The 22,148-nt window shown below is 62.3% G+C and overlaps 21 non-coding genes across 21 annotated transcripts; all 21 read right to left on the bottom strand.

The window, feature by feature from the left end:
- Positions 1-731: 731 nt before the first annotated feature.
- On the bottom strand, positions 732-895 carry LOC138558146 (U1 spliceosomal RNA). The gene has a single exon (XR_011298301.1). It is a non-coding gene; the product is annotated as a U1 spliceosomal RNA (small nuclear RNA).
- An 866-nt stretch (positions 896-1,761) lies between these two features.
- On the bottom strand, positions 1,762-1,925 carry LOC138558145 (U1 spliceosomal RNA). The gene has a single exon (XR_011298300.1). It is a non-coding gene; the product is annotated as a U1 spliceosomal RNA (small nuclear RNA).
- An 880-nt stretch (positions 1,926-2,805) lies between these two features.
- Positions 2,806-2,969, bottom strand: LOC138558524 (U1 spliceosomal RNA). Its single transcript, XR_011298670.1, has one exon. It is a non-coding gene; the product is annotated as a U1 spliceosomal RNA (small nuclear RNA).
- Positions 2,970-3,835: 866 nt separating this feature from the next.
- On the bottom strand, positions 3,836-3,999 carry LOC138558338 (U1 spliceosomal RNA). The gene has a single exon (XR_011298490.1). It is a non-coding gene; the product is annotated as a U1 spliceosomal RNA (small nuclear RNA).
- An 866-nt stretch (positions 4,000-4,865) lies between these two features.
- Positions 4,866-5,029, bottom strand: LOC138558144 (U1 spliceosomal RNA). The gene has a single exon (XR_011298299.1). It is a non-coding gene; the product is annotated as a U1 spliceosomal RNA (small nuclear RNA).
- Positions 5,030-5,909: 880 nt separating this feature from the next.
- Positions 5,910-6,073, bottom strand: LOC138558523 (U1 spliceosomal RNA). Its single transcript, XR_011298669.1, has one exon. It is a non-coding gene; the product is annotated as a U1 spliceosomal RNA (small nuclear RNA).
- An 866-nt stretch (positions 6,074-6,939) lies between these two features.
- LOC138558337 (U1 spliceosomal RNA) lies at positions 6,940-7,103 on the bottom strand. The gene has a single exon (XR_011298489.1). It is a non-coding gene; the product is annotated as a U1 spliceosomal RNA (small nuclear RNA).
- An 866-nt stretch (positions 7,104-7,969) lies between these two features.
- On the bottom strand, positions 7,970-8,133 carry LOC138558522 (U1 spliceosomal RNA). Its single transcript, XR_011298668.1, has one exon. It is a non-coding gene; the product is annotated as a U1 spliceosomal RNA (small nuclear RNA).
- An 866-nt stretch (positions 8,134-8,999) lies between these two features.
- LOC138558143 (U1 spliceosomal RNA) lies at positions 9,000-9,163 on the bottom strand. The gene has a single exon (XR_011298298.1). It is a non-coding gene; the product is annotated as a U1 spliceosomal RNA (small nuclear RNA).
- Positions 9,164-10,043: 880 nt separating this feature from the next.
- Positions 10,044-10,207, bottom strand: LOC138558521 (U1 spliceosomal RNA). Its single transcript, XR_011298667.1, has one exon. It is a non-coding gene; the product is annotated as a U1 spliceosomal RNA (small nuclear RNA).
- Positions 10,208-11,073: 866 nt separating this feature from the next.
- On the bottom strand, positions 11,074-11,237 carry LOC138558336 (U1 spliceosomal RNA). The gene has a single exon (XR_011298488.1). It is a non-coding gene; the product is annotated as a U1 spliceosomal RNA (small nuclear RNA).
- An 866-nt stretch (positions 11,238-12,103) lies between these two features.
- Positions 12,104-12,267, bottom strand: LOC138558142 (U1 spliceosomal RNA). The gene has a single exon (XR_011298297.1). It is a non-coding gene; the product is annotated as a U1 spliceosomal RNA (small nuclear RNA).
- Positions 12,268-13,147: 880 nt separating this feature from the next.
- LOC138558520 (U1 spliceosomal RNA) lies at positions 13,148-13,311 on the bottom strand. Its single transcript, XR_011298666.1, has one exon. It is a non-coding gene; the product is annotated as a U1 spliceosomal RNA (small nuclear RNA).
- An 866-nt stretch (positions 13,312-14,177) lies between these two features.
- Positions 14,178-14,341, bottom strand: LOC138558335 (U1 spliceosomal RNA). Its single transcript, XR_011298487.1, has one exon. It is a non-coding gene; the product is annotated as a U1 spliceosomal RNA (small nuclear RNA).
- Positions 14,342-15,207: 866 nt separating this feature from the next.
- On the bottom strand, positions 15,208-15,371 carry LOC138558519 (U1 spliceosomal RNA). The gene has a single exon (XR_011298665.1). It is a non-coding gene; the product is annotated as a U1 spliceosomal RNA (small nuclear RNA).
- Positions 15,372-16,238: 867 nt separating this feature from the next.
- On the bottom strand, positions 16,239-16,402 carry LOC138558141 (U1 spliceosomal RNA). Its single transcript, XR_011298296.1, has one exon. It is a non-coding gene; the product is annotated as a U1 spliceosomal RNA (small nuclear RNA).
- An 880-nt stretch (positions 16,403-17,282) lies between these two features.
- Positions 17,283-17,446, bottom strand: LOC138558518 (U1 spliceosomal RNA). Its single transcript, XR_011298664.1, has one exon. It is a non-coding gene; the product is annotated as a U1 spliceosomal RNA (small nuclear RNA).
- An 866-nt stretch (positions 17,447-18,312) lies between these two features.
- On the bottom strand, positions 18,313-18,476 carry LOC138558334 (U1 spliceosomal RNA). The gene has a single exon (XR_011298486.1). It is a non-coding gene; the product is annotated as a U1 spliceosomal RNA (small nuclear RNA).
- An 866-nt stretch (positions 18,477-19,342) lies between these two features.
- LOC138558140 (U1 spliceosomal RNA) lies at positions 19,343-19,506 on the bottom strand. Its single transcript, XR_011298295.1, has one exon. It is a non-coding gene; the product is annotated as a U1 spliceosomal RNA (small nuclear RNA).
- An 880-nt stretch (positions 19,507-20,386) lies between these two features.
- Positions 20,387-20,550, bottom strand: LOC138558516 (U1 spliceosomal RNA). Its single transcript, XR_011298663.1, has one exon. It is a non-coding gene; the product is annotated as a U1 spliceosomal RNA (small nuclear RNA).
- An 870-nt stretch (positions 20,551-21,420) lies between these two features.
- Positions 21,421-21,584, bottom strand: LOC138558139 (U1 spliceosomal RNA). The gene has a single exon (XR_011298294.1). It is a non-coding gene; the product is annotated as a U1 spliceosomal RNA (small nuclear RNA).
- Between the last annotated feature and the right edge of the window lie 564 nt (positions 21,585-22,148).

The raw sequence follows: 22,148 nt of genomic DNA, 5'->3' as shown, positions 1-22,148 counted from the left end.
GGGGAAGCTCCGGCAGGCAGAGCCCAGCAGAAGAGGCACATTGTGGCACAGTTCATGTCTCCCACCAGGCCCTGCTCGGCCTGAGATTTGCATAAATTCGGACCTGGCTGCCAGCCAGCAGGCCCAGTCGGAAAGCGAGCAGGCCTGGCGCAGTGGGCCCACTGGCCCGTCGGCCCCAGGCGGGTCCATGGCCCTCCTGAGCCGACAGGTCACCCCGCTTAACAAGAGCGTCTCGGGTGGGGTGCCCCCCGCCAGGACACGGCAAGGCCCGATCGTGCCCGATCGGTGCTCGGACGGGGCGGGCGGCAGCGGCGGCCGGGAGCCAGTTTCACCCCTGCCCCCAAAACCCCAGGAGCTGGCTGGGCCTTCCTTAGGTTGGAGGGCCTGGGCGCGAAAGCAGAGCCCGGGCAGGGCAGGCTGGCTTCAAGAACTACCGGGGCACCTGATATCATGGGGCGCACAAGTCTGGGGTTAGGCACCTGTGCACTTCACCCCTCCAGTGAATGCTGGCCCTCTTGACCGCAGCAACATTCAGGGGCCCAACCTACACATGACACACATGACTTTCACATTTTTTTATTTCACCAATCCATCAGGCCTGTGGACCCCTGAACGGCCCAGGGCTGGCCCTCTTGACTGCAGCAAAATAAACTCTGCTGCACGAGCTTGGGCCCTGTGTGCAAACAACCTGACTCTGCACACTAAACTCTTTCTTTCTTTCACCAATAAATCAGGGGAAAGCGCGAACGCAGTCCCCCACTACCAGAAATAATGCAGTCGAGAATCCCGCATTTGGGGACATCGCAGGGGTCAGCAAATCCGATGTGCAATGGATGAGCCTCACCCTGGGAGCTCTGCCTTGCTGATCACAGATGCTCCCCTGCCAGGTAAGTATGAGTTGCGAGCCAGAGGGCAGGGCTTGGGCCTGTTCTGGAAGCCCCGCTAAGCGAGGGTGAGAAGGCCGGCCCTGACCCAGCCCCAGCCCTCCCGGAAGCCCTGAGCGTCTGCGGAGCTGCCTGTCCCACGTGCAGGGGGAAGCTCCGGCAGGCAGAGCCCAGCAGAAGAGGCACATTGTGGCACAGTTCATGTCTCCCACCAGGCCCTGCTCGGTCTGAGATTTGCATAAATTCGGACCTGGCTGCCAGCCAGCAGGCCCAGTCGGAAAGCGAGCAGGCCTGGCGCAGTGGGCCCACTGGCCCGTCGGCCCCAGGCGGGTCCATGGCCCTCCTGAGCCGACAGGTCACCCCGCTTAACAAGAGCGTCTCGGGTGGGGTGCCCCCCGCCAGGACACGGCAAGGCCCGATCGTGCCCGATCGGTGCTCGGACGGGGCGGGCGGCAGCGGCGGCCGGGAGCCAGTTTCACCCCTGCCCCCAAAACCCCAGGAGCTGGCTGGGCCTTCCTTAGGTTGGAGGGCCTGGGCGCGAAAGCAGAGCCCGGGCAGGGCAGGCTGGCTTCAAGAACTACCGGGGCACCTGATATCATGGGGCGCACAAGTCTGGGGTTAGGCACCTGTGCACTTCACCCCTCCAGTGAATGCTGGCCCTCTTGACCGCAGCAACATTCAGGGGCCCAACCTACACATGACACACATGACTTTCACATTTTTTTATTTCACCAATCCATCAGGCCTGTGGACCCCTGAACGGCCCAGGGCTGGCCCTCTTGACTGCAGCAAAATAAACTCTGCTGCACGAGCTTGGGCCCTGTGTGCAAACAACCTGACTCGCACACTAAACTCTTTCTTTCTTTCACCAATAAATCAGGGGAAAGCGCGAACGCAGTCCCCCACTACCAGAAATAATGCAGTCGAGAATCCCGCATTTGGGGACATCGCAGGGGTCAGCAAATCCGATGTGCAATGGATGAGCCTCACCCTGGGAGCTCTGCCTTGCTGATCACAGATGCTCCCCTGCCAGGTAAGTATGAGTTGCGAGCCAGAGGGCAGGGCTTGGGCCTGTTCTGGAAGCCCCGCTAAGCGAGGGTGAGAAGGCCGGCCCTGACCCAGCCCCAGCCCTCCCGGAAGCCCTGAGCGTCTGCGGAGCTGCCTGTCCCACGTGCAGGGGGAAGCTCCGGCAGGCAGAGCCCAGCAGAAGAGGCACATTGTGGCACAGTTCATGTCTCCCACCAGGCCCTGCTCGGCCTGAGATTTGCATAAATTCGGACCTGGCTGCCAGCCAGCAGGCCCAGTCGGAAAGCGAGCAGGCCTGGCGCAGTGGGCCCACTGGCCCGTCGGCCCCAGGCGGGTCCATGGCCCTCCTGAGCCGACAGGTCACCCCGCTTAACAAGAGCGTCTCGGGTGGGGTGCCCCCCGCCAGGACACGGCAAGGCCGTGAAGGCAAGGCCCGATCGTGCCCGATCGGTGCTCGGACGGGGCGGGCGGCAGCGGCGGCCGGGAGCCAGTCTCACCCCTGCCCCCAAAACCCCAGGAGCTGGCTGGGCCTTCCTTAGGTTGGAGGGCCTGGGCGCGAAAGCAGAGCCCGGGCAGGGCAGGCTGGCTTCAAGAACTACCGGGGCACCTGATATCATGGGGCGCACAAGTCTGGGGTTAGGCACCTGTGCACTTCACCCCTCCAGTGAATGCTGGCCCTCTTGACCGCAGCAACATTCAGGGGCCCAACCTACACATGACACACATGACTTTCACATTTTTTTATTTCACCAATCCATCAGGCCTGTGGACCCCTGAACGGCCCAGGGCTGGCCCTCTTGACTGCAGCAAAATAAACTCTGCTGCACGAGCTTGGGCCCTGTGTGCAAACAACCTGACTCGCACACTAAACTCTTTCTTTCTTTCACCAATAAATCAGGGGAAAGCGCGAACGCAGTCCCCCACTACCAGAAATAATGCAGTCGAGAATCCCGCATTTGGGGACATCGCAGGGGTCAGCAAATCCGATGTGCAATGGAGGAGTCTCACCCTGGGAGCTCTGCCTTGCTGATCACAGATGCTCCCCTGCCAGGTAAGTATGAGTTGCGAGCCAGAGGGCAGGGCTTGGGCCTGTTCTGGAAGCCCCGCTAAGCGAGGGTGAGAAGGCCGGCCCTGACCCAGCCCCAGCCCTCCCGGAAGCCCTGAGCGTCTGCGGAGCTGCCTGTCCCACGTGCAGGGGGAAGCTCCGGCAGGCAGAGCCCAGCAGAAGAGGCACATTGTGGCACAGTTCATGTCTCCCACCAGGCCCTGCTCGGCCTGAGATTTGCATAAATTCGGACCTGGCTGCCAGCCAGCAGGCCCAGTCGGAAAGCGAGCAGGCCTGGCGCAGTGGGCCCACTGGCCCGTCGGCCCCAGGCGGGTCCATGGCCCTCCTGAGCCGACAGGTCACCCCGCTTAACAAGAGCGTCTCGGGTGGGGTGCCCCCCGCCAGGACACGGCAAGGCCCGATCGTGCCCGATCGGTGCTCGGACGGGGCGGGCGGCAGCGGCGGCCGGGAGCCAGTTTCACCCCTGCCCCCAAAACCCCAGGAGCTGGCTGGGCCTTCCTTAGGTTGGAGGGCCTGGGCGCGAAAGCAGAGCCCGGGCAGGGCAGGCTGGCTTCAAGAACTACCGGGGCACCTGATATCATGGGGCGCACAAGTCTGGGGTTAGGCACCTGTGCACTTCACCCCTCCAGTGAATGCTGGCCCTCTTGACCGCAGCAACATTCAGGGGCCCAACCTACACATGACACACATGACTTTCACATTTTTTTATTTCACCAATCCATCAGGCCTGTGGACCCCTGAACGGCCCAGGGCTGGCCCTCTTGACTGCAGCAAAATAAACTCTGCTGCACGAGCTTGGGCCCTGTGTGCAAACAACCTGACTCGCACACTAAACTCTTTCTTTCTTTCACCAATAAATCAGGGGAAAGCGCGAACGCAGTCCCCCACTACCAGAAATAATACAGTCGAGAATCCCGCATTTGGGGACATCGCAGGGGTCAGCAAATCCGATGTGCAATGGATGAGCCTCACCCTGGGAGCTCTGCCTTGCTGATCACAGATGCTCCCCTGCCAGGTAAGTATGAGTTGCGAGCCAGAGGGCAGGGCTTGGGCCTGTTCTGGAAGCCCCGCTAAGCGAGGGTGAGAAGGCCGGCCCTGACCCAGCCCCAGCCCTCCCGGAAGCCCTGAGCGTCTGCGGAGCTGCCTGTCCCACGTGCAGGGGGAAGCTCCGGCAGGCAGAGCCCAGCAGAAGAGGCACATTGTGGCACAGTTCATGTCTCCCACCAGGCCCTGCTCGGCCTGAGATTTGCATAAATTCGGACCTGGCTGCCAGCCAGCAGGCCCAGTCGGAAAGCGAGCAGGCCTGGCGCAGTGGGCCCACTGGCCCGTCGGCCCCAGGCGGGTCCATGGCCCTCCTGAGCCGACAGGTCACCCCGCTTAACAAGAGCGTCTCGGGTGGGGTGCCCCCCGCCAGGACACGGCAAGGCCCGATCGTGCCCGATCGGTGCTCGGACGGGGCGGGCGGCAGCGGCGGCCGGGAGCCAGTTTCACCCCTGCCCCCAAAACCCCAGGAGCTGGCTGGGCCTTCCTTAGGTTGGAGGGCCTGGGCGCGAAAGCAGAGCCCGGGCAGGGCAGGCTGGCTTCAAGAACTACCGGGGCACCTGATATCATGGGGCGCACAAGTCTGGGGTTAGGCACCTGTGCACTTCACCCCTCCAGTGAATGCTGGCCCTCTTGACCGCAGCAACATTCAGGGGCCCAACCTACACATGACACACATGACTTTCACATTTTTTTATTTCACCAATCCATCAGGCCTGTGGACCCCTGAACGGCCCAGGGCTGGCCCTCTTGACTGCAGCAAAATAAACTCTGCTGCACGAGCTTGGGCCCTGTGTGCAAACAACCTGACTCGCACACTAAACTCTTTCTTTCTTTCACCAATAAATCAGGGGAAAGCGCGAACGCAGTCCCCCACTACCAGAAATAATGCAGTCGAGAATCCCGCATTTGGGGACATCGCAGGGGTCAGCAAATCCGATGTGCAATGGATGAGCCTCACCCTGGGAGCTCTGCCTTGCTGATCACAGATGCTCCCCTGCCAGGTAAGTATGAGTTGCGAGCCAGAGGGCAGGGCTTGGGCCTGTTCTGGAAGCCCCGCTAAGCGAGGGTGAGAAGGCCGGCCCTGACCCAGCCCCAGCCCTCCCGGAAGCCCTGAGCGTCTGCGGAGCTGCCTGTCCCACGTGCAGGGGGAAGCTCCGGCAGGCAGAGCCCAGCAGAAGAGGCACATTGTGGCACAGTTCATGTCTCCCACCAGGCCCTGCTCGGCCTGAGATTTGCATAAATTCGGACCTGGCTGCCAGCCAGCAGGCCCAGTCGGAAAGCGAGCAGGCCTGGCGCAGTGGGCCCACTGGCCCGTCGGCCCCAGGCGGGTCCATGGCCCTCCTGAGCCGACAGGTCACCCCGCTTAACAAGAGCGTCTCGGGTGGGGTGCCCCCCGCCAGGACACGGCAAGGCCGTGAAGGCAAGGCCCGATCGTGCCCGATCGGTGCTCGGACGGGGCGGGCGGCAGCGGCGGCCGGGAGCCAGTCTCACCCCTGCCACCAAAACCCCAGGAGCTGGCTGGGCCTTCCTTAGGTTGGAGGGCCTGGGCGCGAAAGCAGAGCCCGGGCAGGGCAGGCTGGCTTCAAGAACTACCGGGGCACCTGATATCATGGGGCGCACAAGTCTGGGGTTAGGCACCTGTGCACTTCACCCCTCCAGTGAATGCTGGCCCTCTTGACCGCAGCAACATTCAGGGGCCCAACCTACACATGACACACATGACTTTCACATTTTTTTATTTCACCAATCCATCAGGCCTGTGGACCCCTGAACGGCCCAGGGCTGGCCCTCTTGACTGCAGCAAAATAAACTCTGCTGCACGAGCTTGGGCCCTGTGTGCAAACAACCTGACTCGCACACTAAACTCTTTCTTTCTTTCACCAATAAATCAGGGGAAAGCGCGAACGCAGTCCCCCACTACCAGAAATAATGCAGTCGAGAATCCCGCATTTGGGGACATCGCAGGGGTCAGCAAATCCGATGTGCAATGGAGGAGTCTCACCCTGGGAGCTCTGCCTTGCTGATCACAGATGCTCCCCTGCCAGGTAAGTATGAGTTGCGAGCCAGAGGGCAGGGCTTGGGCCTGTTCTGGAAGCCCCGCTAAGCGAGGGTGAGAAGGCCGGCCCTGACCCAGCCCCAGCCCTCCCGGAAGCCCTGAGCGTCTGCGGAGCTGCCTGTCCCACGTGCAGGGGGAAGCTCCGGCAGGCAGAGCCCAGCAGAAGAGGCACATTGTGGCACAGTTCATGTCTCCCACCAGGCCCTGCTCGGCCTGAGATTTGCATAAATTCGGACCTGGCTGCCAGCCAGCAGGCCCAGTCGGAAAGCGAGCAGGCCTGGCGCAGTGGGCCCACTGGCCCGTCGGCCCCAGGCGGGTCCATGGCCCTCCTGAGCCGACAGGTCACCCCGCTTAACAAGAGCGTCTCGGGTGGGGTGCCCCCCGCCAGGACACGGCAAGGCCCGATCGTGCCCGATCGGTGCTCGGACGGGGCGGGCGGCAGCGGCGGCCGGGAGCCAGTTTCACCCCTGCCCCCAAAACCCCAGGAGCTGGCTGGGCCTTCCTTAGGTTGGAGGGCCTGGGCGCGAAAGCAGAGCCCAGGCAGGGCAGGCTGGCTTCAAGAACTACCGGGGCACCTGATATCATGGGGCGCACAAGTCTGGGGTTAGGCACCTGTGCACTTCACCCCTCCAGTGAATGCTGGCCCTCTTGACCGCAGCAACATTCAGGGGCCCAACCTACACATGACACACATGACTTTCACATTTTTTTATTTCACCAATCCATCAGGCCTGTGGACCCCTGAACGGCCCAGGGCTGGCCCTCTTGACTGCAGCAAAATAAACTCTGCTGCACGAGCTTGGGCCCTGTGTGCAAACAACCTGACTCGCACACTAAACTCTTTCTTTCTTTCACCAATAAATCAGGGGAAAGCGCGAACGCAGTCCCCCACTACCAGAAATAATACAGTCGAGAATCCCGCATTTGGGGACATCGCAGGGGTCAGCAAATCCGATGTGCAATGGATGAGCCTCACCCTGGGAGCTCTGCCTTGCTGATCACAGATGCTCCCCTGCCAGGTAAGTATGAGTTGCGAGCCAGAGGGCAGGGCTTGGGCCTGTTCTGGAAGCCCCGCTAAGCGAGGGTGAGAAGGCCGGCCCTGACCCAGCCCCAGCCCTCCCGGAAGCCCTGAGCGTCTGCGGAGCTGCCTGTCCCACGTGCAGGGGGAAGCTCCGGCAGGCAGAGCCCAGCAGAAGAGGCACATTGTGGCACAGTTCATGTCTCCCACCAGGCCCTGCTCGGCCTGAGATTTGCATAAATTCGGACCTGGCTGCCAGCCAGCAGGCCCAGTCGGAAAGCGAGCAGGCCTGGCGCAGTGGGCCCACTGGCCCGTCGGCCCCAGGCGGGTCCATGGCCCTCCTGAGCCGACAGGTCACCCCGCTTAACAAGAGCGTCTCGGGTGGGGTGCCCCCCGCCAGGACACGGCAAGGCCCGATCGTGCCCGATCGGTGCTCGGACGGGGCGGGCGGCAGCGGCGGCCGGGAGCCAGTTTCACCCCTGCCCCCAAAACCCCAGGAGCTGGCTGGGCCTTCCTTAGGTTGGAGGGCCTGGGCGCGAAAGCAGAGCCCGGGCAGGGCAGGCTGGCTTCAAGAACTACCGGGGCACCTGATATCATGGGGCGCACAAGTCTGGGGTTAGGCACCTGTGCACTTCACCCCTCCAGTGAATGCTGGCCCTCTTGACCGCAGCAACATTCAGGGGCCCAACCTACACATGACACACATGACTTTCACATTTTTTTATTTCACCAATCCATCAGGCCTGTGGACCCCTGAACGGCCCAGGGCTGGCCCTCTTGACTGCAGCAAAATAAACTCTGCTGCACGAGCTTGGGCCCTGTGTGCAAACAACCTGACTCGCACACTAAACTCTTTCTTTCTTTCACCAATAAATCAGGGGAAAGCGCGAACGCAGTCCCCCACTACCAGAAATAATGCAGTCGAGAATCCCGCATTTGGGGACATCGCAGGGGTCAGCAAATCCGATGTGCAATGGAGGAGTCTCACCCTGGGAGCTCTGCCTTGCTGATCACAGATGCTCCCCTGCCAGGTAAGTATGAGTTGCGAGCCAGAGGGCAGGGCTTGGGCCTGTTCTGGAAGCCCCGCTAAGCGAGGGTGAGAAGGCCGGCCCTGACCCAGCCCCAGCCCTCCCGGAAGCCCTGAGCGTCTGCGGAGCTGCCTGTCCCACGTGCAGGGGGAAGCTCCGGCAGGCAGAGCCCAGCAGAAGAGGCACATTGTGGCACAGTTCATGTCTCCCACCAGGCCCTGCTCGGCCTGAGATTTGCATAAATTCGGACCTGGCTGCCAGCCAGCAGGCCCAGTCGGAAAGCGAGCAGGCCTGGCGCAGTGGGCCCACTGGCCCGTCGGCCCCAGGCGGGTCCATGGCCCTCCTGAGCCGACAGGTCACCCCGCTTAACAAGAGCGTCTCGGGTGGGGTGCCCCCCGCCAGGACACGGCAAGGCCCGATCGTGCCCGATCGGTGCTCGGACGGGGCGGGCGGCAGCGGCGGCCGGGAGCCAGTTTCACCCCTGCCCCCAAAACCCCAGGAGCTGGCTGGGCCTTCCTTAGGTTGGAGGGCCTGGGCGCGAAAGCAGAGCCCGGGCAGGGCAGGCTGGCTTCAAGAACTACCGGGGCACCTGATATCATGGGGCGCACAAGTCTGGGGTTAGGCACCTGTGCACTTCACCCCTCCAGTGAATGCTGGCCCTCTTGACCGCAGCAACATTCAGGGGCCCAACCTACACATGACACACATGACTTTCACATTTTTTTATTTCACCAATCCATCAGGCCTGTGGACCCCTGAACGGCCCAGGGCTGGCCCTCTTGACTGCAGCAAAATAAACTCTGCTGCACGAGCTTGGGCCCTGTGTGCAAACAACCTGACTCGCACACTAAACTCTTTCTTTCTTTCACCAATAAATCAGGGGAAAGCGCGAACGCAGTCCCCCACTACCAGAAATAATGCAGTCGAGAATCCCGCATTTGGGGACATCGCAGGGGTCAGCAAATCCGATGTGCAATGGATGAGCCTCACCCTGGGAGCTCTGCCTTGCTGATCACAGATGCTCCCCTGCCAGGTAAGTATGAGTTGCGAGCCAGAGGGCAGGGCTTGGGCCTGTTCTGGAAGCCCCGCTAAGCGAGGGTGAGAAGGCCGGCCCTGACCCAGCCCCAGCCCTCCCGGAAGCCCTGAGCGTCTGCGGAGCTGCCTGTCCCACGTGCAGGGGGAAGCTCCGGCAGGCAGAGCCCAGCAGAAGAGGCACATTGTGGCACAGTTCATGTCTCCCACCAGGCCCTGCTCGGCCTGAGATTTGCATAAATTCGGACCTGGCTGCCAGCCAGCAGGCCCAGTCGGAAAGCGAGCAGGCCTGGCGCAGTGGGCCCACTGGCCCGTCGGCCCCAGGCGGGTCCATGGCCCTCCTGAGCCGACAGGTCACCCCGCTTAACAAGAGCGTCTCGGGTGGGGTGCCCCCCGCCAGGACACGGCAAGGCCGTGAAGGCAAGGCCCGATCGTGCCCGATCGGTGCTCGGACGGGGCGGGCGGCAGCGGCGGCCGGGAGCCAGTCTCACCCCTGCCCCCAAAACCCCAGGAGCTGGCTGGGCCTTCCTTAGGTTGGAGGGCCTGGGCGCGAAAGCAGAGCCCGGGCAGGGCAGGCTGGCTTCAAGAACTACCGGGGCACCTGATATCATGGGGCGCACAAGTCTGGGGTTAGGCACCTGTGCACTTCACCCCTCCAGTGAATGCTGGCCCTCTTGACCGCAGCAACATTCAGGGGCCCAACCTACACATGACACACATGACTTTCACATTTTTTTATTTCACCAATCCATCAGGCCTGTGGACCCCTGAACGGCCCAGGGCTGGCCCTCTTGACTGCAGCAAAATAAACTCTGCTGCACGAGCTTGGGCCCTGTGTGCAAACAACCTGACTCGCACACTAAACTCTTTCTTTCTTTCACCAATAAATCAGGGGAAAGCGCGAACGCAGTCCCCCACTACCAGAAATAATGCAGTCGAGAATCCCGCATTTGGGGACATCGCAGGGGTCAGCAAATCCGATGTGCAATGGAGGAGTCTCACCCTGGGAGCTCTGCCTTGCTGATCACAGATGCTCCCCTGCCAGGTAAGTATGAGTTGCGAGCCAGAGGGCAGGGCTTGGGCCTGTTCTGGAAGCCCCGCTAAGCGAGGGTGAGAAGGCCGGCCCTGACCCAGCCCCAGCCCTCCCGGAAGCCCTGAGCGTCTGCGGAGCTGCCTGTCCCACGTGCAGGGGGAAGCTCCGGCAGGCAGAGCCCAGCAGAAGAGGCACATTGTGGCACAGTTCATGTCTCCCACCAGGCCCTGCTCGGCCTGAGATTTGCATAAATTCGGACCTGGCTGCCAGCCAGCAGGCCCAGTCGGAAAGCGAGCAGGCCTGGCGCAGTGGGCCCACTGGCCCGTCGGCCCCAGGCGGGTCCATGGCCCTCCTGAGCCGACAGGTCACCCCGCTTAACAAGAGCGTCTCGGGTGGGGTGCCCCCCGCCAGGACACGGCAAGGCCCGATCGTGCCCGATCGGTGCTCGGACGGGGCGGGCGGCAGCGGCGGCCGGGAGCCAGTTTCACCCCTGCCCCCAAAACCCCAGGAGCTGGCTGGGCCTTCCTTAGGTTGGAGGGCCTGGGCGCGAAAGCAGAGCCCGGGCAGGGCAGGCTGGCTTCAAGAACTACCGGGGCACCTGATATCATGGGGCGCACAAGTCTGGGGTTAGGCACCTGTGCACTTCACCCCTCCAGTGAATGCTGGCCCTCTTGACCGCAGCAACATTCAGGGGCCCAACCTACACATGACACACATGACTTTCACATTTTTTTATTTCACCAATCCATCAGGCCTGTGGACCCCTGAACGGCCCAGGGCTGGCCCTCTTGACTGCAGCAAAATAAACTCTGCTGCACGAGCTTGGGCCCTGTGTGCAAACAACCTGACTCGCACACTAAACTCTTTCTTTCTTTCACCAATAAATCAGGGGAAAGCGCGAACGCAGTCCCCCACTACCAGAAATAATACAGTCGAGAATCCCGCATTTGGGGACATCGCAGGGGTCAGCAAATCCGATGTGCAATGGATGAGCCTCACCCTGGGAGCTCTGCCTTGCTGATCACAGATGCTCCCCTGCCAGGTAAGTATGAGTTGCGAGCCAGAGGGCAGGGCTTGGGCCTGTTCTGGAAGCCCCGCTAAGCGAGGGTGAGAAGGCCGGCCCTGACCCAGCCCCAGCCCTCCCGGAAGCCCTGAGCGTCTGCGGAGCTGCCTGTCCCACGTGCAGGGGGAAGCTCCGGCAGGCAGAGCCCAGCAGAAGAGGCACATTGTGGCACAGTTCATGTCTCCCACCAGGCCCTGCTCGGCCTGAGATTTGCATAAATTCGGACCTGGCTGCCAGCCAGCAGGCCCAGTCGGAAAGCGAGCAGGCCTGGCGCAGTGGGCCCACTGGCCCGTCGGCCCCAGGCGGGTCCATGGCCCTCCTGAGCCGACAGGTCACCCCGCTTAACAAGAGCGTCTCGGGTGGGGTGCCCCCCGCCAGGACACGGCAAGGCCCGATCGTGCCCGATCGGTGCTCGGACGGGGCGGGCGGCAGCGGCGGCCGGGAGCCAGTTTCACCCCTGCCCCCAAAACCCCAGGAGCTGGCTGGGCCTTCCTTAGGTTGGAGGGCCTGGGCGCGAAAGCAGAGCCCGGGCAGGGCAGGCTGGCTTCAAGAACTACCGGGGCACCTGATATCATGGGGCGCACAAGTCTGGGGTTAGGCACCTGTGCACTTCACCCCTCCAGTGAATGCTGGCCCTCTTGACCGCAGCAACATTCAGGGGCCCAACCTACACATGACACACATGACTTTCACATTTTTTTATTTCACCAATCCATCAGGCCTGTGGACCCCTGAACGGCCCAGGGCTGGCCCTCTTGACTGCAGCAAAATAAACTCTGCTGCACGAGCTTGGGCCCTGTGTGCAAACAACCTGACTCGCACACTAAACTCTTTCTTTCTTTCACCAATAAATCAGGGGAAAGCGCGAACGCAGTCCCCCACTACCAGAAATAATGCAGTCGAGAATCCCGCATTTGGGGACATCGCAGGGGTCAGCAAATCCGATGTGCAATGGATGAGCCTCACCCTGGGAGCTCTGCCTTGCTGATCACAGATGCTCCCCTGCCAGGTAAGTATGAGTTGCGAGCCAGAGGGCAGGGCTTGGGCCTGTTCTGGAAGCCCCGCTAAGCGAGGGTGAGAAGGCCGGCCCTGACCCAGCCCCAGCCCTCCCGGAAGCCCTGAGCGTCTGCGGAGCTGCCTGTCCCACGTGCAGGGGGAAGCTCCGGCAGGCAGAGCCCAGCAGAAGAGGCACATTGTGGCACAGTTCATGTCTCCCACCAGGCCCTGCTCGGCCTGAGATTTGCATAAATTCGGACCTGGCTGCCAGCCAGCAGGCCCAGTCGGAAAGCGAGCAGGCCTGGCGCAGTGGGCCCACTGGCCCGTCGGCCCCAGGCGGGTCCATGGCCCTCCTGAGCCGACAGGTCACCCCGCTTAACAAGAGCGTCTCGGGTGGGGTGCCCCCCGCCAGGACACGGCAAGGCCGTGAAGGCAAGGCCCGATCGTGCCCGATCGGTGCTCGGACGGGGCGGGCGGCAGCGGCGGCCGGGAGCCAGTCTCACCCCTGCCACCAAAACCCCAGGAGCTGGCTGGGCCTTCCTTAGGTTGGAGGGCCTGGGCGCGAAAGCAGAGCCCGGGCAGGGCAGGCTGGCTTCAAGAACTACCGGGGCACCTGATATCATGGGGCGCACAAGTCTGGGGTTAGGCACCTGTGCACTTCACCCCTCCAGTGAATGCTGGCCCTCTTGACCGCAGCAACATTCAGGGGCCCAACCTACACATGACACACATGACTTTCACATTTTTTTATTTCACCAATCCATCAGGCCTGTGGACCCCTGAACGGCCCAGGGCTGGCCCTCTTGACTGCAGCAAAATAAACTCTGCTGCACGAGCTTGGGCCCTGTGTGCAAACAACCTGACTCGCACACTAAACTCTTTCTTTCTTTCACCAATAAATCAGGGGAAAGCGCGAACGCAGTCCCCCACTACCAGAAATAATGCAGTCGAGAATCCCGCATTTGGGGACATCGCAGGGGTCAGCAAATCCGATGTGCAATGGAGGAGTCTCACCCTGGGAGCTCTGCCTTGCTGATCACAGATGCTCCCCTGCCAGGTAAGTATGAGTTGCGAGCCAGAGGGCAGGGCTTGGGCCTGTTCTGGAAGCCCCGCTAAGCGAGGGTGAGAAGGCCGGCCCTGACCCAGCCCCAGCCCTCCCGGAAGCCCTGAGCGTCTGCGGAGCTGCCTGTCCCACGTGCAGGGGGAAGCTCCGGCAGGCAGAGCCCAGCAGAAGAGGCACATTGTGGCACAGTTCATGTCTCCCACCAGGCCCTGCTCGGCCTGAGATTTGCATAAATTCGGACCTGGCTGCCAGCCAGCAGGCCCAGTCGGAAAGCGAGCAGGCCTGGCGCAGTGGGCCCACTGGCCCGTCGGCCCCAGGCGGGTCCATGGCCCTCCTGAGCCGACAGGTCACCCCGCTTAACAAGAGCGTCTCGGGTGGGGTGCCCCCCGCCAGGACACGGCAAGGCCCGATCGTGCCCGATCGGTGCTCGGACGGGGCGGGCGGCAGCGGCGGCCGGGAGCCAGTTTCACCCCTGCCCCCAAAACCCCAGGAGCTGGCTGGGCCTTCCTTAGGTTGGAGGGCCTGGGCGCGAAAGCAGAGCCCAGGCAGGGCAGGCTGGCTTCAAGAACTACCGGGGCACCTGATATCATGGGGCGCACAAGTCTGGGGTTAGGCACCTGTGCACTTCACCCCTCCAGTGAATGCTGGCCCTCTTGACCGCAGCAACATTCAGGGGCCCAACCTACACATGACACACATGACTTTCACATTTTTTTATTTCACCAATCCATCAGGCCTGTGGACCCCTGAACGGCCCAGGGCTGGCCCTCTTGACTGCAGCAAAATAAACTCTGCTGCACGAGCTTGGGCCCTGTGTGCAAACAACCTGACTCGCACACTAAACTCTTTCTTTCTTTCACCAATAAATCAGGGGAAAGCGCGAACGCAGTCCCCCACTACCAGAAATAATACAGTCGAGAATCCCGCATTTGGGGACATCGCAGGGGTCAGCAAATCCGATGTGCAATGGATGAGCCTCACCCTGGGAGCTCTGCCTTGCTGATCACAGATGCTCCCCTGCCAGGTAAGTATGAGTTGCGAGCCAGAGGGCAGGGCTTGGGCCTGTTCTGGAAGCCCCGCTAAGCGAGGGTGAGAAGGCCGGCCCTGACCCAGCCCCAGCCCTCCCGGAAGCCCTGAGCGTCTGCGGAGCTGCCTGTCCCACGTGCAGGGGGAAGCTCCGGCAGGCAGAGCCCAGCAGAAGAGGCACATTGTGGCACAGTTCATGTCTCCCACCAGGCCCTGCTCGGCCTGAGATTTGCATAAATTCGGACCTGGCTGCCAGCCAGCAGGCCCAGTCGGAAAGCGAGCAGGCCTGGCGCAGTGGGCCCACTGGCCCGTCGGCCCCAGGCGGGTCCATGGCCCTCCTGAGCCGACAGGTCACCCCGCTTAACAAGAGCGTCTCGGGTGGGGTGCCCCCCGCCAGGACACGGCAAGGCCCGATCGTGCCCGATCGGTGCTCGGACGGGGCGGGCGGCAGCGGCGGCCGGGAGCCAGTTTCACCCCTGCCCCCAAAACCCCAGGAGCTGGCTGGGCCTTCCTTAGGTTGGAGGGCCTGGGCGCGAAAGCAGAGCCCGGGCAGGGCAGGCTGGCTTCAAGAACTACCGGGGCACCTGATATCATGGGGCGCACAAGTCTGGGGTTAGGCACCTGTGCACTTCACCCCTCCAGTGAATGCTGGCCCTCTTGACCGCAGCAACATTCAGGGGCCCAACCTACACATGACACACATGACTTTCACATTTTTTTATTTCACCAATCCATCAGGCCTGTGGACCCCTGAACGGCCCAGGGCTGGCCCTCTTGACTGCAGCAAAATAAACTCTGCTGCACGAGCTTGGGCCCTGTGTGCAAACAACCTGACTCGCACACTAAACTCTTTCTTTCTTTCACCAATAAATCAGGGGAAAGCGCGAACGCAGTCCCCCACTACCAGAAATAATGCAGTCGAGAATCCCGCATTTGGGGACATCGCAGGGGTCAGCAAATCCGATGTGCAATGGAGGAGTCTCACCCTGGGAGCTCTGCCTTGCTGATCACAGATGCTCCCCTGCCAGGTAAGTATGAGTTGCGAGCCAGAGGGCAGGGCTTGGGCCTGTTCTGGAAGCCCCGCTAAGCGAGGGTGAGAAGGCCGGCCCTGACCCAGCCCCAGCCCTCCCGGAAGCCCTGAGCGTCTGCGGAGCTGCCTGTCCCACGTGCAGGGGGAAGCTCCGGCAGGCAGAGCCCAGCAGAAGAGGCACATTGTGGCACAGTTCATGTCTCCCACCAGGCCCTGCTCGGCCTGAGATTTGCATAAATTCGGACCTGGCTGCCAGCCAGCAGGCCCAGTCGGAAAGCGAGCAGGCCTGGCGCAGTGGGCCCACTGGCCCGTCGGCCCCAGGCGGGTCCATGGCCCTCCTGAGCCGACAGGTCACCCCGCTTAACAAGAGCGTCTCGGGTGGGGTGCCCCCCGCCAGGACACGGCAAGGCCCGATCGTGCCCGATCGGTGCTCGGACGGGGCGGGCGGCAGCGGCGGCCGGGAGCCAGTTTCACCCCTGCCCCCAAAACCCCAGGAGCTGGCTGGGCCTTCCTTAGGTTGGAGGGCCTGGGCGCGAAAGCAGAGCCCGGGCAGGGCAGGCTGGCTTCAAGAACTACCGGGGCACCTGATATCATGGGGCGCACAAGTCTGGGGTTAGGCACCTGTGCACTTCACCCCTCCAGTGAATGCTGGCCCTCTTGACCGCAGCAACATTCAGGGGCCCAACCTACACATGACACACATGACTTTCACATTTTTTTATTTCACCAATCCATCAGGCCTGTGGACCCCTGAACGGCCCAGGGCTGGCCCTCTTGACTGCAGCAAAATAAACTCTGCTGCACGAGCTTGGGCCCTGTGTGCAAACAACCTGACTCTGCACACTAAACTCTTTCTTTCTTTCACCAATAAATCAGGGGAAAGCGCGAACGCAGTCCCCCACTACCAGAAATAATGCAGTCGAGAATCCCGCATTTGGGGACATCGCAGGGGTCAGCAAATCCGATGTGCAATGGATGAGCCTCACCCTGGGAGCTCTGCCTTGCTGATCACAGATGCTCCCCTGCCAGGTAAGTATGAGTTGCGAGCCAGAGGGCAGGGCTTGGGCCTGTTCTGGAAGCCCCGCTAAGCGAGGGTGAGAAGGCCGGCCCTGACCCAGCCCCAGCCCTCCCGGAAGCCCTGAGCGTCTGCGGAGCTGCCTGTCCCACGTGCAGGGGGAAGCTCCGGCAGGCAGAGCCCAGCAGAAGAGGCACATTGTGGCACAGTTCATGTCTCCCACCAGGCCCTGCTCGGCCTGAGATTTGCATAAATTCGGACCTGGCTGCCAGCCAGCAGGCCCAGTCGGAAAGCGAGCAGGCCTGGCGCAGTGGGCCCACTGGCCCGTCGGCCCCAGGCGGGTCCATGGCCCTCCTGAGCCGACAGGTCACCCCGCTTAACAAGAGCGTCTCGGGTGGGGTGCCCCCCGCCAGGACACGGCAAGGCCGTGAAGGCAAGGCCCGATCGTGCCCGATCGGTGCTCGGACGGGGCGGGCGGCAGCGGCGGCCGGGAGCCAGTCTCACCCCTGCCCCCAAAACCCCAGGAGCTGGCTGGGCCTTCCTTAGGTTGGAGGGCCTGGGCGCGAAAGCAGAGCCCGGGCAGGGCAGGCTGGCTTCAAGAACTACCGGGGCACCTGATATCATGGGGCGCACAAGTCTGGGGTTAGGCACCTGTGCACTTCACCCCTCCAGTGAATGCTGGCCCTCTTGACCGCAGCAACATTCAGGGGCCCAACCTACACATGACACACATGACTTTCACATTTTTTTATTTCACCAATCCATCAGGCCTGTGGACCCCTGAACGGCCCAGGGCTGGCCCTCTTGACTGCAGCAAAATAAACTCTGCTGCACGAGCTTGGGCCCTGTGTGCAAACAACCTGACTCGCACACTAAACTCTTTCTTTCTTTCACCAATAAATCAGGGGAAAGCGCGAACGCAGTCCCCCACTACCAGAAATAATGCAGTCGAGAATCCCGCATTTGGGGACATCGCAGGGGTCAGCAAATCCGATGTGCAATGGAGGAGTCTCACCCTGGGAGCTCTGCCTTGCTGATCACAGATGCTCCCCTGCCAGGTAAGTATGAGTTGCGAGCCAGAGGGCAGGGCTTGGGCCTGTTCTGGAAGCCCCGCTAAGCGAGGGTGAGAAGGCCGGCCCTGACCCAGCCCCAGCCCTCCCGGAAGCCCTGAGCGTCTGCGGAGCTGCCTGTCCCACGTGCAGGGGGAAGCTCCGGCAGGCAGAGCCCAGCAGAAGAGGCACATTGTGGCACAGTTCATGTCTCCCACCAGGCCCTGCTCGGCCTGAGATTTGCATAAATTCGGACCTGGCTGCCAGCCAGCAGGCCCAGTCGGAAAGCGAGCAGGCCTGGCGCAGTGGGCCCACTGGCCCGTCGGCCCCAGGCGGGTCCATGGCCCTCCTGAGCCGACAGGTCACCCCGCTTAACAAGAGCGTCTCGGGTGGGGTGCCCCCCGCCAGGACACGGCAAGGCCCGATCGTGCCCGATCGGTGCTCGGACGGGGCGGGCGGCAGCGGCGGCCGGGAGCCAGTTTCACCCCTGCCCCCAAAACCCCAGGAGCTGGCTGGGCCTTCCTTAGGTTGGAGGGCCTGGGCGCGAAAGCAGAGCCCGGGCAGGGCAGGCTGGCTTCAAGAACTACCGGGGCACCTGATATCATGGGGCGCACAAGTCTGGGGTTAGGCACCTGTGCACTTCACCCCTCCAGTGAATGCTGGCCCTCTTGACCGCAGCAACATTCAGGGGCCCAACCTACACATGACACACATGACTTTCACATTTTTTTATTTCACCAATCCATCAGGCCTGTGGACCCCTGAACGGCCCAGGGCTGGCCCTCTTGACTGCAGCAAAATAAACTCTGCTGCACGAGCTTGGGCCCTGTGTGCAAACAACCTGACTCGCACACTAAACTCTTTCTTTCTTTCACCAATAAATCAGGGGAAAGCGCGAACGCAGTCCCCCACTACCAGAAATAATACAGTCGAGAATCCCGCATTTGGGGACATCGCAGGGGTCAGCAAATCCGATGTGCAATGGATGAGCCTCACCCTGGGAGCTCTGCCTTGCTGATCACAGATGCTCCCCTGCCAGGTAAGTATGAGTTGCGAGCCAGAGGGCAGGGCTTGGGCCTGTTCTGGAAGCCCCGCTAAGCGAGGGTGAGAAGGCCGGCCCTGACCCAGCCCCAGCCCTCCCGGAAGCCCTGAGCGTCTGCGGAGCTGCCTGTCCCACGTGCAGGGGGAAGCTCCGGCAGGCAGAGCCCAGCAGAAGAGGCACATTGTGGCACAGTTCATGTCTCCCACCAGGCCCTGCTCGGCCTGAGATTTGCATAAATTCGGACCTGGCTGCCAGCCAGCAGGCCCAGTCGGAAAGCGAGCAGGCCTGGCGCAGTGGGCCCACTGGCCCGTCGGCCCCAGGCGGGTCCATGGCCCTCCTGAGCCGACAGGTCACCCCGCTTAACAAGAGCGTCTCGGGTGGGGTGCCCCCCGCCAGGACACGGCAAGGCCCGATCGTGCCCGATCGGTGCTCGGACGGGGCGGGCGGCAGCGGCGGCCGGGAGCCAGTTTCACCCCTGCCCCCAAAACCCCAGGAGCTGGCTGGGCCTTCCTTAGGTTGGAGGGCCTGGGCGCGAAAGCAGAGCCCGGGCAGGGCAGGCTGGCTTCAAGAACTACCGGCGCACCTGATATCATGGGGCGCACAAGTCTGGGGTTAGGCACCTGTGCACTTCACCCCTCCAGTGAATGCTGGCCCTCTTGACCGCAGCAACATTCAGGGGCCCAACCTACACATGACACACATGACTTTCACATTTTTTTATTTCACCAATCCATCAGGCCTGTGGACCCCTGAACGGCCCAGGGCTGGCCCTCTTGACTGCAGCAAAATAAACTCTGCTGCACGAGCTTGGGCCCTGTGTGCAAACAACCTGACTCGCACACTAAACTCTTTCTTTCTTTCACCAATAAATCAGGGGAAAGCGCGAACGCAGTCCCCCACTACCAGAAATAATGCAGTCGAGAATCCCGCATTTGGGGACATCGCAGGGGTCAGCAAATCCGATGTGCAATGGATGAGCCTCACCCTGGGAGCTCTGCCTTGCTGATCACAGATGCTCCCCTGCCAGGTAAGTATGAGTTGCGAGCCAGAGGGCAGGGCTTGGGCCTGTTCTGGAAGCCCCGCTAAGCGAGGGTGAGAAGGCCGGCCCTGACCCAGCCCCAGCCCTCCCGGAAGCCCTGAGCGTCTGCGGAGCTGCCTGTCCCACGTGCAGGGGGAAGCTCCGGCAGGCAGAGCCCAGCAGAAGAGGCACATTGTGGCACAGTTCATGTCTCCCACCAGGCCCTGCTCGGCCTGAGATTTGCATAAATTCGGACCTGGCTGCCAGCCAGCAGGCCCAGTCGGAAAGCGAGCAGGCCTGGCGCAGTGGGCCCACTGGCCCGTCGGCCCCAGGCGGGTCCATGGCCCTCCTGAGCCGACAGGTCACCCCGCTTAACAAGAGCGTCTCGGGTGGGGTGCCCCCCGCCAGGACACGGCAAGGCCGTGAAGGCAAGGCCCGATCGTGCCCGATCGGTGCTCGGACGGGGCGGGCGGCAGCGGCGGCCGGGAGCCAGTCTCACCCCTGCCACCAAAACCCCAGGAGCTGGCTGGGCCTTCCTTAGGTTGGAGGGCCTGGGCGCGAAAGCAGAGCCCGGGCAGGGCAGGCTGGCTTCAAGAACTACCGGGGCACCTGATATCATGGGGCGCACAAGTCTGGGGTTAGGCACCTGTGCACTTCACCCCTCCAGTGAATGCTGGCCCTCTTGACCGCAGCAACATTCAGGGGCCCAACCTACACATGACACACATGACTTTCACATTTTTTTATTTCACCAATCCATCAGGCCTGTGGACCCCTGAACGGCCCAGGGCTGGCCCTCTTGACTGCAGCAAAATAAACTCTGCTGCACGAGCTTGGGCCCTGTGTGCAAACAACCTGACTCGCACACTAAACTCTTTCTTTCTTTCACCAATAAATCAGGGGAAAGCGCGAACGCAGTCCCCCACTACCAGAAATAATGCAGTCGAGAATCCCGCATTTGGGGACATCGCAGGGGTCAGCAAATCCGATGTGCAATGGAGGAGTCTCACCCTGGGAGCTCTGCCTTGCTGATCACAGATGCTCCCCTGCCAGGTAAGTATGAGTTGCGAGCCAGAGGGCAGGGCTTGGGCCTGTTCTGGAAGCCCCGCTAAGCGAGGGTGAGAAGGCCGGCCCTGACCCAGCCCCAGCCCTCCCGGAAGCCCTGAGCGTCTGCGGAGCTGCCTGTCCCACGTGCAGGGGGAAGCTCCGGCAGGCAGAGCCCAGCAGAAGAGGCACATTGTGGCACAGTTCATGTCTCCCACCAGGCCCTGCTCGGCCTGAGATTTGCATAAATTCGGACCTGGCTGCCAGCCAGCAGGCCCAGTCGGAAAGCGAGCAGGCCTGGCGCAGTGGGCCCACTGGCCCGTCGGCCCCAGGCGGGTCCATGGCCCTCCTGAGCCGACAGGTCACCCCGCTTAACAAGAGCGTCTCGGGTGGGGTGCCCCCCGCCAGGACACGGCAAGGCCGTGAAGGCAAGGCCCGATCGGTGCTCGGACGGGGCGGGCGGCAGCGGCGGCCGGGAGCCAGTCTCACCCCTGCCCCCAAAACCCCAGGAGCTGGCCGGGCCTTCCTTAGGTTGGAGGGCCTGGGCGCGAAAGCAGAGCCCGGGCAGGGCAGGCTGGCTTCAAGAACTACCGGGGCACCTGATATCATGGGGCGCACAAGTCTGGGGTTAGGCACCTGTGCACTTCACCCCTCCAGTGAATGCTGGCCCTCTTGACCGCAGCAACATTCAGGGGCCCAACCTACACATGACACACATGACTTTCACATTTTTTTATTTCACCAATCCATCAGGCCTGTGGACCCCTGAACGGCCCAGGGCTGGCCCTCTTGACTGCAGCAAAATAAACTCTGCTGCACGAGCTTGGGCCCTGTGAGCAAACAACCTGACTCGCACACTAAACTCTTTCTTTCTTTCACCAATAAATCAGGGGAAAGCGCGAACGCAGTCCCCCACTACCAGAAATAATGCAGTCGAGAATCCCGCATTTGGGGACATCGCAGGGGTCAGCAAATCCGATGTGCAATGGATGAGCCTCACCCTGGGAGCTCTGCCTTGCTGATCACAGATGCTCCCCTGCCAGGTAAGTATGAGTTGCGAGCCAGAGGGCAGGGCTTGGGCCTGTTCTGGAAGCCCCGCTAAGCGAGGGTGAGAAGGCCGGCCCTGACCCAGCCCCAGCCCTCCCGGAAGCCCTGAGCGTCTGCGGAGCTGCCTGTCCCACGTGCAGGGGGAAGCTCCGGCAGGCAGAGCCCAGCAGAAGAGGCACATTGTGGCACAGTTCATGTCTCCCACCAGGCCCTGCTCGGCCTGAGATTTGCATAAATTCGGACCTGGCTGCCAGCCAGCAGGCCCAGTCGGAAAGCGAGCAGGCCTGGCGCAGTGGGCCCACTGGCCCGTCGGCCCCAGGCGGGTCCATGGCCCTCCTGAGCCGACAGGTCACCCCGCTTAACAAGAGCGTCTCGGGTGGGGTGCCCCCCGCCAGGACACGGCAAGGCCCGATCGTGCCCGATCGGTGCTCGGACGGGGCGGGCGGCAGCGGCGGCCGGGAGCCAGTTTCACCCCTGCCCCCAAAACCCCAGGAGCTGGCTGGGCCTTCCTTAGGTTGGAGGGCCTGGGCGCGAAAGCAGAGCCCGGGCAGGGCAGGCTGGCTTCAAG

Source organism: Ambystoma mexicanum, unplaced genomic scaffold (assembly GCF_040938575.1).
Source record: "Ambystoma mexicanum isolate Mex_15411 unplaced genomic scaffold, UKY_AmexF1_1 Mex_scaf34, whole genome shotgun sequence".
NCBI lineage: Eukaryota > Metazoa > Chordata > Amphibia > Caudata > Ambystomatidae > Ambystoma > Ambystoma mexicanum.
Note: the sequence above shows the minus strand (reverse complement) of the source record. Positions and strands in the feature narration are given on the sequence as shown.